This window comes from Phasianus colchicus, chromosome 7 (assembly GCF_987193195.1).
Source record: "Phasianus colchicus chromosome 7, bPhaCol1.hap1.1, whole genome shotgun sequence".
Classification (NCBI taxonomy): domain Eukaryota; kingdom Metazoa; phylum Chordata; class Aves; order Galliformes; family Phasianidae; genus Phasianus; species Phasianus colchicus.
Genome location: NC_143442.1, coordinates 17,535,199 through 17,547,809, shown reverse-complemented (window position 1 = coordinate 17,547,809; position 12,611 = coordinate 17,535,199). Strand labels below are relative to the sequence as shown.

Below are 12,611 nucleotides of genomic sequence, written 5' to 3'. Positions count from 1 at the left end.
TGCTTCAAACAATCATAATGAAGTGCTGTAGTATTAAGCTATTTGCTACATGTAACACATGCAGAACTGAGTCAGGAGGGAGCTGACACATTTAAATCCTCCCCTCGTACAGAAAATTCTGCTATGTCCAAATTCTTCAGTGGGACCAAGACTTCCTTCTGTAATTGTAAACCCTCAAATAACATAACTCAGTAAATAAGCCTGTTTTCTGCACTAAGCTATTTACTGTACTAATAAATATTATTTTACTATTTACTCCTCACCATCCCAAATTTCTGTGAACTAAAAGCTGCTGCTAACATATGAAGTCTGTAGAATGAGTTTCATACAGTTAATTAAATATGGTGTGCAGCTGCAATAGATAAATCTTGTAATACCGATCTTGTATGTGTAATTTAATTACATGCATTTTTATGAAATAATTTCATGATTGAATTATAAACCACATAAAATTTAAACACAAAAATAAAGCAAAAATAAATGAAAGAACCTTCGTTCTTTTCAGATCTACCTATACTGTTTTGCTGCTGGTAGCATAAGCTGCATTTTCAACAGTAACTCCATCACACAAAAGATCTCTCATCCAATAGTCTTATGAACAACTTCAGCATCAATGCCTATACCATCACACGAGGAAGATCGCAAATAGCATCAGGGATGCCTAGGATTCCCCTATGGATTTCAATTAATTTGAAATCTCCTAGAAAGCAGGAGTAATAAAGACACTGCTTTGAATTCACTAACAAGGAACAATCAGTAAGATTCTTACACATGCACGTTTGTTAGCCATGAAATACTGTGGCAAGGATCAAGAACAGCTGCTCAATACAGGATTTTTTCTTCCTTACCTGTAAACTGGTTTTCTGCGTTTCAGCTGAGTGCCGACTGAAAGGTTTACTCCTCCTTTTTTTCTATCCATCAAATAGCAGTCATCCAATAACTGAAATCATCCTGGCATCCTCTGGAACATGCTCTCTCCTCTCTCCCCTATGTCCCGCTCCCCACCCCCATCTGCATCCTAGCAAAATGGGAAAACAGCAAGAAAAACACACACAAAAAAGCATATCTGAAAAACAGTTCTAATAAGCTACTTAGTAATCAGTGAGGACACTCTGTACTGAAAGGTAATGATGAAATTTAAAGACAAGGGAAAAAAAATAGACATCTCTATTAATAACCTTCAGTTCCTCTAGTGAATATGAATAGCAATTCTTCCCTTCAGCTCTTTTCTCTAAGAAAAAACAAGCAAGCAGCTGTAGGGATACTTACTGCTTATATACATTCTTTGATACTGACTCAGCTCTCCAGATTGTCAGTGAAGAGTGCTGCTGCGCTTTTAAGAAATTCTGTGATTATCCAAGTAACAACGCTGCTTTTACACAAAGCCAGATTCTGAAATCTCAATGCAAATTACAATTCAGAGATTGATGATGGTAATTTCCTACTACTCTCCAACTCTGTAAAGCAATACCAATTGTACAGACTAAAAATAACACTAAGGTTTTGAGATATGCAGCATCAGAAGTTCTGAGGCCAAAATAATAGAGGGTGGGGAGAACACAGATTTTCTGCGGCTTTAATTTCTACCAAATTGTAGCTGTACTTCAGCCATTTTAGTATCCCTAAGCATCAGCTAAATACATTTTCTTTCTGCTTGAGACAGTATTCATAAAATATCTAAAAAAGAACAATTGCTACTAACATTTTCCTTGAAGCTTTATCTTTATAAAGCTCTACCTATATAAGCTGTGCTTATGCATCTTTATTACTTATTTTATAGAATCATAAGATACCCTGAGTTGGAAGAGACCCAGAAGGCTCATTGACACCAACTCCAATAACCCAAATCTAATGCCAAAAGCCAATGCTCTAGATGAAGTTTCTCCACACAAAATTTTCTAAATAAATAGGAATTCAGATGTAAAAAATGAGTTGAATGATTTTCAATTTTTTGTGCCTCAATTCCATTACCAAGTCTACTTGCAGCTTCTTAAATTCATGATGAAAAAGCGTTTTCCAAGACAAACTGCAAAGAGAATTTTGATTTTCTACGTATTCAAATAAATCGGGTATCGGCTCAGTTGAAGACATGAACATTATGTTCATTTCATTAGAGTTTAAAATCAAAATCACAAATGAGATTTACTGTCACATCAAAGTACCTGTATTCCAGGATTTCCCTTTGAGATATAAATACTAAGAAGTAGAAGCTGGAAAATAACTTTCTGTTTACAACCTTCTATTTGCTGCCACAGATTTTCATTTAAATTAACTGTGAATTCCTTTAAATAAGAGCATCCTTCTTCACTGAATTATTGATCTTTAACTGTAGTGAGACCATATGAATTAGCATAGACCCACTATGAAGTGATAGCTGTTTTAGCTTCTGGAAAAACTAGCTGTCAGACACATCATAACAAACTGCCAGTGGATCCTGTGCATAACACTCAGATTCTTTAAGACACCTACAAGCAAATTAGCTCAATTTGACAAAAAAAACCTTTACCTCAATGTCTAGAAAAATGGGAATTCATTCCTGTAAATGTTTGAAACTGCAATAATTATTAGATGCCTAATCCAGAAAATCAGTAAGATTTTTTTTAGTGATAAATCTCAGGAACATTGAGGAAAGTCTGAACAGACATTCTGCCTGAGGAGCAACTAGCTGGAAGATATCTCCAGCTTTCCTTTCTTTGTTATCTGCACAGATAAGCTTAGAGTTGAGCACCAAGGCTTCACCCCTCTACTGGCTTAGCTGATGAGAGAGATGCAGGGAGACAGACAATTGGACAATTGTAGACTCATAAGTGGTTTAATATAAGACTTTCCAATGCAGATGCAAGGTGCTTTGTTGTTCCAACCCTGAAGCACTACTGTTACTCAGACAGAAATGTACAGTACACACACAAACAAGTCAGAATTTCTTGCAAGTGCCTGCCAAGCAATATGGGAGTTATTAACAAAACTAACCAAACAAAACCCAGCCTTCAGTCCCAGACTGAAGCAACTATTTAAGATAGTCAATATTCAAAAAGAAATTGCAACTGCAAGTGGCCTTGCTCAAAAAAAAAAAAAAAAAAAAAGGGGTGATAATTATGTTGGCTGTTGTTTCCCCCACACTTTACAAGATGTGTACATGCAAACCTTCTCAACAGAGTGGTGTTTGTGCAATCTATCTAGCCTGCATTTGGCAGTTTCTTCGAATTTCTACTTAACATTCGGATAGACCTCGTGAGATTTGCCCTGTTTTGCACATCAAAAATAAAGCCATTTGCTTGATAAATGTGTTTTAGATATATGAAATGCAATTCTGTTTGTATGTCTTGCCCTGGGCACAATCTCCTGTTGTGGGGGTTTGGATACGCACAAGGAGAAGTTATAGGCAGTACAGTTGGTGGCCTTGAAAGAAAAAGCACAAAGTGGTCTATCATGGGCCTAAGCATCCTTCGCCAGGAAGCTGCTTTTAATTGAAGCCTCTTGCCCGCGGCCATGCCCAAGGTATGCTCCAACCACCCAACAGCCATGCAGTACCCAATCACATGTCCTCACCAGGCTGCCAGCCCCACTCTGTGCTGAGGCTCTGGGTGCCTGCTGGGCCCTGCCTACCACCCTCTGAGCGCTGCATCCAGTCCCTCTGGAGCTGCCCTGCCACCCCTGGCCATGATGGCTGAACCAGGCCAGCCGCATCCACTGCCAGAATCTTTAAAGCCTTAACTAACTTTTCCAGCTCTGAATAACTATCACTACACTAATTAGTTGCATATATGCAGAGACAGAAAAAAGGAAAACGTGTCCTTTTTGAACCAAGGTCTGTACCCAGTTCATGCTGCGACTCGAATAATTAACAAGGGGGTTTATAACCATTCAGCCATTTCAGCTTTTTTTGAACTTTTTCCACCTCTACTTTACGCTTCTTGATCTACACATTTCATTTGACTTTTCTCCAGAACTACTACACTGGACAAAAGAAAAGCGTCATTAGGAAACAGGCTCCCGCAAAGACTTTACTTCTCCTTTTCTCATCAACTCTGTTGCTACTAAAATACTTGCTTCCACTCTTTTTGGCTTTACAAAAATTCAAGCTTCTTTTAGCAATCCCTTTATGGAGGGATGACATCTTGAAGGATCACCTCCTTCATCACGAGGAAAGAAAAAAGCTTCAGAGAAAAAATTTAGGAAGTGTATATAAATTACGTTGTTGCTTTACTATATAATGGTACTAACAAAGTAAATTAAAAGAGATGGTGGATAAAAAAAACCACACACAAATAAAAGCTATATTTATCATAATGCTTTAGACATTCCTGATTGTAAAGGTGAACTGACACAGCTTAGTAATTGGAATCGCAAACAAATCTCCTGTATTTCATAACAACCTGATCCTTTCTCAGACTCTTTCTTTAGCAGAGCTAATTGTTCCACTCTCCTCTCTTTGTAGGCTCTATCAGTAATCCCATTTTCCTTCTCTTTAGGCCTTATGCTTCCCTTTTTTAAAAAAGATTTTCAGTTGTTCTATTTCATCTAATAAAACAGATTGTTTTTCCTCTTTCTGCTTTATTCTATCCCATATCTAGTCCATGCCTCCTTAGTGCACGTGCCAATTTCCTTCCTAGAGCCATAAAGGATTTACTTATCTAAACACAGAGCCGTTAAAATTCTTTAAAGATAAATCAATAGTGAAAACCGCAACAATGTTTGACATCAAAGAAGATCACTGGTTTGTTAAGCTCTGCAGCCAGTTTTTCATTAGTGGTCCTTACTTCATACATACATCCAAAGAAAGTCAAGACAGCCTTTTCTTTCTGCAATCTGGCATAAGTTGTGTTGCATTTCTCTGTTCTCATATTTAAAATGCTGGGCAACACATAGAATCACAGAATCACAGACACATCGCGCACACGTTTGGTTTCTTCTGAAATGCAAACCTTTTGCAAGTAGAAGAGAAAGAGAAGAGGTGGCCAGAGAAAAAAGGTACATCGGAGAGCTCTGATTAATGGTATCACCTCTTTTTATTTCCACTTGACGATCCACACAGGCAGTAATAAAGCAGGTGACTCCCAGCAGTCACCTCCGGTTATGTAACTTTTTGGTAGTTGATCATGCAGTCTTTCTTTAGAAACTAATTACTGTATATCTCTTCTGTAAAGTGTGAGAGCAGCTCAGATATGCTGTTTAATGAAGACACAAATGGAGGCTGATATTTGGAGAAAGCCAGAGTCAGACATTTGAGTCTCCACAACCTGTTCATCAGGATTAGACATTTGCTTAAGAAAAATGGTGGCTGCTACCTGAGTCAGGAGCAGTAGAATCATCAGCTCACCTAGACATGCAGGAAGCAGTCACGTCTCCAACAGCATAATGGCTGTCCTGAAAGACTGTTATGATGACATCAGACAAAATTACATCCGAGTGGTCTAGAAGTAAAAATCTTACTCATCATTCTACTAGCAAGATTCCTGGAAGATACTCCATAGATTCAATACACATATTAGATTTATTAAATCTCCTGAGAGGAGAGAGACTTTGTAACACTTTGATTCTCAGTGCCTTACATCCCACCAGTCTGTCATGACTGGAATGTGTGGTTTGAAATACAGGCCAAGAGCTCTGCCCACACTCCAGATATCCATGGGTCCCCAGGCACTCACATGCAGGCTCTGTTCTTCCTTAGGAATTTTGTTTTTTTGCAGTCAGACCATTAAAAACAAACATATATACATAATAACATACCCCTCTCCCCCCCAAAAAAAATCCAAACCAAATCAAAACACACCACTCCAGGAAAAATGCATCTGCTGCTACAAACTGATAGTAGCAGGGTTAGGAGAGGCTCCTAAAAACACTGTGTGTGCGCCGCCATTCTGGGAGATGCTGTCAAGTAATTCGAACAGCAGTGCTGAAAGATCTGTCAGCAGAACAGCAAAGGGCAGCACGTGTAGAGAAAGCTAAGAAAGCCCAGCACAGAGCATTCCTTTGGTGTCAGAGATGATGCAGACCAGGACAGACAACCACTGTCAGTGCCTGGATGGAAGATCTGCTGTGGAACTGAAGTCCAAAATGACCAAGAGCCTACAGTAAAAATGGCTAACATGTCTTGGAGCCAGGAGTTGCACCAATGGCTTACATGGTTTTGAACAGAAAAAGGTCCAACCTCTCAAAAGATTTTGTTTCAAAGATAGAGGACAAAAAAATAAAAACAAACAACCCTAGTACAAAGGTCTGTTCTTTTTTTCAACTCCCTCATGCAACAAACACTAGATTTGAGAAGGGAAAAAAGAGAGACAGTCATCACCATCCAGTTGATGTACATCTGAGAAGCTGTGGGGGTGGAAAGGAAGGTGGATCCGGTATTTCCTCTTACTTATAGACTGGGATCAGCTGTTGCTGAATCCACATTACTACTACAGAAAGCCATATCCAGCATATCCAGGATGCTTCACAAACCAACTAATTTCCTTCCCACCAGGAAAAACATTTTCTACTGACACCTCTGAATTAGAACTACTGAATTCCGTTCTTTCTTAAATCCAGAACAGATTGCCCACTCCCCTTTCTTTTTGCGAAATAATCATTCTAGAAAAGTAGCTGTTACAATGCGCAAAAAGTGCCTCTGTAGCTCCCAGGAACATCTGAAATCTAAGCAGACGCTTGCAGGCAGATCTTTGAAAAGAGATGGGTTAAGCACTGCAAGGCAGTAACACAACTATCAGAATTTCACAGCCCTGCAGCAACTCAGAACCCAGCATCAATAAGGAATGTCCCAGTATGGTCCCAAGAAGAGTGAACACTGACATAAGAAAGTCAAGAGTTCACTCTTGACTACATATGAACTACATATGACTGACTTATCAGTGTGCACTCAGTGCTGCTGCCTGGAAAAATTCTGCGTGGTCAAAAGAACTGGAACCCAATCATGTTCTGCTATAAATGCAGGCCACATTGCTCATAGTTATTTAACTTGAAACTGCATCCACTGCAAGGAAATTGCTCACGATTTATGACTGACAGCAGATGGAGAGTTGAGGTTTCTTTCTCAAAATTGGTGTACAGATGCCATCATCTACTAGCCTTAGGAATCACTAAGGCATGTAGGATTTCAGCAATCCGAGTTTTAAATAGTGAGAGGCTACCATGTAGAACACGTGCGAATCTCTGAACAAACTAGAACTCTGAAATCAGAAATATCACCATACGAAAATGCAGCAGACATACAAGTTATAGTGGGTTAAATGCCTTAATGTCTGCACTTACCAAAGCCTGAAGGGATGACTGCTCAGGCTGGAGAAGCAGCCAGATAATTACTGGCAATGCACAGCAAAAACACATTGCCCTATAGTTCAAAATCTGCACAGCTTCAAGAAAGAACAGGGTTATTTTACATTCAGGCAATTTTACTTTTTAATAGAACCTAGAAGACCATGCCATCCCCAGAGCAGCTCTGCCTAACAGCATTTGTTCCAGTTTAAAAGAGTAAGAAACCAAGCCTGTTTTAGATGAGGATGCTGAAGAGTGGCCACACGGGTCAGCGGATCTGACACTTGACAACATGTTACTTTAGGTGGAATTTTAAAAGGGCTGTAAAAACTATTCTAAGATAGTGAGAACAAAAAAAAAAAAAAAAAAAAAAAAAGGAATACACAGCTTGCTGGTCAGTGCAGTTGCAGCTGAAAAGTGATATAGTCCTTTCCTCCATTTTAAGAGAAACAGTACCACAGACCTCTGTTACAAAAAGCAAGGTTTTCTTTAACACTCGTTAAATAAACTCAAAACAAATTCTCCTATGCTCTTAAAAAATAAAGCTTGTGTAAGGCGACCAGAAAGCTCCATGAAAATACTGCCAAGTGAGAACAAATCTCATGGCAAAATTGACAAACATATCCAAGGCAGACTAAGTTCCACCTTACAGAAACACAAGCTGCATTAACTTCAACTTGTCAGACTCCCACCCACTTACCAATATCTATCTATATTCCTTCCATCAACTTAGCAGTGCATTCATATGCTTTCAGAGAAATTCAAAGTGGTACAGAAAAACAACACAACAGAGAAAAAAGGTAGGTAAAGAACTTATGCATAAGAGCATGCATGGATTCCCACTAATTCATCTGCAACTATCTTATAAAGCAGCTTCCTAGCAAAAAAATTATTTCCAGTCCCAACTATTCATCTACCAACAACTAAGCCAGGTAAGTTCTTCCCAAATTCAGAAATCTACTCCACATAGAATCATAGAATCACAAGGTTGGAAACAACCTATTAGATCATCTAGTCCAACAATCTTCACATTACCACTGCTACCACAAGCTACTAAACCAGATCTTGCAGCTCCTCATCCAGACACCTCTTGAACACTGCCAGGGATGGCGACTCCACCACCTCCCTTGGCAGGCCATTCCAGTGCCTGACCACTTTCTGAGAGAAGAAGTTCTTCCTTAAGTCCAACCTAAACCTCCTCTGATACAACTTGCGGCCATTTCCCCGGGTCCTGTTTGTTGCCTGGGAGAAGAGGCCAAACCCCTCCTCACCACAACCTCCCTTCAGAAAGCTGTAGAGTGCAATGCGGTCTCCCCTGAGCCTCCTCTTCTCCAGACTGAACAATCCCAGCTCCCTCAATTGCTCCTCATGAGACTTGTGCTCCAGACCCCTCACCAGTTCCGCTGCCCTTCTCTGGACACGCTCCAGGGCCTCAATGTCTTTCCTGTAGTGAGGGGCCCAAAACTGAACACAGTACTCGAGGTGCGGCCTCACCAGTGCTGAGTACAGGGGATGATCACCTCCCTGCTCCTGCTGGCCACACTATTTCTAATGCAAGCCAGGATGCCGTTGGCCCTCTTAGCCACCTGGGCACACTGTCAGCTCATGTTCAGCTGGGCATCAACCAACACCCACAGGTCTCTTTCCTCTTTACAGTCATCCAGCCACTTGTCCCCAAGCCTATAGCGCTGCATGGGATTGCTGTGGCCAGGACCTGGCACTTGGCCTTGTTGAACCTTATCCCATTCACCCCAGCCCAGCAATCCAGCTTATCTAGATCCCTCTGAAGGGCCTCCCTATCCTCAGGCAGATCAACACCACCTCCCACTTGGTGTCATCTGCAAACTTACTGAGGGCACACTCAATCCCCTCGTCTAGGTCATCAGTAAAGATATTAAACAAGATAGGCCCCAGTACCAACCCCTGGGGGACACCACTTGAAACAGGTCGCCAGCTGTACTTAACTCCATTAACCACAACCCGTTGGGCACGGCCCTCTAGCCAGTTTCTTACCCAAAGAAGTGTGTACCTGTCCGGGCCATGGGCAGCCAGTTTCCCAAGAAGCAGCCTGTGAGAGACCGTGTCAAAGGCTTTGCTGAAGTCTAGGTAGACTACATCAACAGCCTTTCCCTCATCTACCAGTCTGGTCACCCAGTCGTAGAAGGAGATGAGGTTGGTCAAGCACAACTTGCCTTTCATGAACCTGTGCTGGCTGGGCCTGATCACCTGGAAAAAAAATATGGGACGCTTCATGAATTTGCGTGTCATCCTTGCGCAGGGGCCATGCTAATCTTCTCTGTACCGTTCCAATTTCAGTATATGTGCTGCCGAAGCGAGCAGAACAAGTAATAGCAAACAAGCCAACCCTGAAACACTAACTTTTAAAAGCAAGTTTCTTTTGAACCATAATCTAGACTTCATGGCTGAAAGATAAAATTAAGCACTCCTGAACAAGTTATGCTTTTTGTTTGTTTTAAACTAATCTACATTTTACTTCTGAAAAAAAAGAAAAGCCAACACATTTCAGATGTAGCAGCTCCACTGATAAGCACACCACTGGCAGAGCATGGAAGAAAAAAGCTGAGGTACTATCCTTTTTGGAAGGAGCACAGTCTGACACTAAAAAGGTCAGTGACAACTAGGTCAGAGAGGGATACCACTGTTTTATCCATTTTTTGGCTGTGACAGATGCACTGTGACACCTGACTTAGTTACCACTACTGAGTATCTGAAAGACTACCTTGTTTTATGGTTTATTCTGATTTCTTCTCCTCTTTATATGTCTCTTCTAGTGCACCAACTTGATGAAACCTTTAAGCTCATTTTGAGTCAAGCCAGTACTGACCTTGCTAACAATTATGCAAAAACATGCTCAAAAAAAAAAAAAAAAAAAAAAGATGGAAATGCTTGCATGTGCCTCAAGCTGACAGCAAATGTTCATTGGTATGTATTGAAGTAATTATTAATAAAAGATTGAACATCTGTACTTGTAAAATATAAGGTCCTTCACCCTCCTCTTAGGACCACAGATCAGGTATTTTATAGAAAAAAGTACAACAGCGTAATACCTCTATTTCTGTCACAGGATCAAATTCCCTATCCACACCAAAGTTTGTCCAGCAAGGAATCCACTTGCACCTCCACATATAGATTTGCAAAAGAGTTCTAGAAGAGGATGAAAGAGGATTCCAGTCTGTTTCCAAAATGTCGTATCAGCCCTGCAAACAATAAAGCCTGCCCAGCTATCCCTTTGTGCGGCTGCATGACCCAATAATTAGGCTCCTTTTTTTTGTCTGGTTTCACCTAGGAGAAACTGCCTTCCACAAATTATTTTGTATTATGGCACACTTCTGGGAAATGCAGGTGTAGACCTGAACATTTTCAGACTGAGGAAAGAACAGTAACCAAGTCTCACTTCCTTAGAAAGAGTTCTCCAGTACAATGAATGTGTCTCATTTGTAAAAGAGAAATCCCTATCATGCTAAGAGTCTACCCACAGAAGACGGATCAGAGCTGTGGATTCTCACTGTACACTGCTGCCCATACGCAAGAAATTCAGTCATATTACTCTGATAGTAAGCCCATTTTAGCCACATAGCAGATGCAGCAAAATACAGGATGAGTGAGCTTTTAGGTATCACTATAAAGGATAGAGCAGTATAGAACCAACAAACCGGTTTCCTGAGCTGCAAGTGCCTTATCAGCCACCTCCAGGGCAGCACCTGCCCTTCCAAAAAGGTTTCCCTCAACCACAAACTTCACAGGAAACATACCAAGAAAACATCATGGCTGGCAATGAAAAGCAGTACAGCAGAAAGCAAACATGGGGTTATTTTAACCAAATTACTCAAGAGCGTCACACAAGGGACAAAACACATCTATTTTCAGACCGAAAAACTCCTGAAGAGGCCCCAGAAGAATCTCAAAGCTGTCATCAGAAACTAAAAAATCAGTAATTCTCATGTGCAAATTCTTAAGCCTTAGCTAGGAATAATTGTTAAGACAGTGACAGAATCTGCTCTATTCTGCATCCTTGTGAATTGGCAATAATTCTGGTGAAGTTAATGAGCAACTGACGGTGGAGAATGGGCTTTTGTTCAGTGTTCAGAGACACAAAGTGGAAGAATCATACGCAGTGATAAGTGACTCGGAGTCTCCCATATTTAGAACTCAGATGCATTTATATTCAGTATGTCTGTGTAAGGGAGAAACATCTGTTAGGCAAACGTCTATTTTAATCTCCACAAACTTACCAGTGTGCCTGTTACGAGCATCCTTGTACAAGCAAAACCAGAGCTTGTCTCAAAGATCAGGCTAGGAAGGTAGCTGGCCCAGCAGAAAGGGATGCAGTGCACAACTCTCATTATACAAGATAACCAGAGGGCAGCTGCCATGGGAAAAATATGCCTTTGTGTCCCACGATCAGATAGAAAGTATCTGAGAGTTAAATACCATGCTGTCACTGAGTCAACATAGATGACACCAATGATACTTCTCATTTACAGCTACAAAAGAGAGAAAATGCTGAAGGTCAGCCCAGAAACACTCACATCGTACTCCTGTTACTCACTGATACAGCAGCAACAGTGTTAAGCACTAATGAAAAACGTGTTTATAAGCAAACAAACTGTGATTGGTCAGTAACTTCCCCAGGTACCACAGAGCAGTGCTAGAGAAGGCCTCCCCTCTAAACAGATTACATAGAAGAGGGCAATACGTTTTTATAGCAAAGTGCAATGGATTAAAATTTAATAGAATTTGAGTATGAATCGGAAGATACTGCAAAGTCATTTCAAATTTCTGCCAAATGAATATTAGTGATATTTCAACCTACTAACACATACTTCTAACTGAATGCTTCCACATACAAGATGAAAACAAAACGTTTTGCAGCAAGATAAAATTTTAGATGAACACTCAATACCCGTGCAGATTAAAAAATAAAAATAGAAAATCTCTAATTGTGCGTCACTACAACAAGGCTGAGAGCAAGGTTAAATATTCTGAACTTTAATCTGTCTAAAAATCAATCTAATACTGAGGTGCAAGTAATGCAATCATTAAAAGATATTTCAATAAACGCAGTCTTTCACTCTAGTCATAGAGTATATGGGAAGAAAGTAAGTTCATTTTCTTACATAAAACTAAGCAATCTTAACTATGTTTGTGGCATTTTTCTTCCACTTTTATCAACATTTGAAGACTTGATCTTCTACGGCCCTTTAGGGAAACAGGAGTTTTGAAAATAAGTGAATGTGTTCAAGCTGCAGATCACACATGCATCCTTGTGAAAACGGTGATTTTCCCACATCTTCTCAGGGACTTCAGTCAGAAGCAGAAGCTGAAATGGTATTGAG

At 40.3% G+C, this 12,611-nt stretch overlaps 1 protein-coding gene and 1 non-coding gene across 5 annotated transcripts in view; both read right to left on the bottom strand.

The window, feature by feature from the left end:
- CSRNP3 (cysteine and serine rich nuclear protein 3) overlaps positions 1-12,611 on the bottom strand; it is an 89,535-nt gene that overhangs the window by 70,857 nt on the left and 6,067 nt on the right. The window contains exon 1 of one of the 4 annotated variants that reach the window (XM_090143904.1): positions 849-994. The exons of the other annotated variants lie outside the window; for them this stretch is intronic. The gene's annotated coding sequence lies outside the window, so the exon portion shown is untranslated. Of the gene's footprint in view, positions 1-848; positions 995-12,611 lie in introns of those variants that run through there. 4 annotated transcript variants of the gene reach the window in all.
- On the bottom strand, positions 9,488-9,594 carry LOC116232965 (U6 spliceosomal RNA). Its single transcript, XR_004167847.2, has one exon. It is a non-coding gene; the product is annotated as a U6 spliceosomal RNA (small nuclear RNA).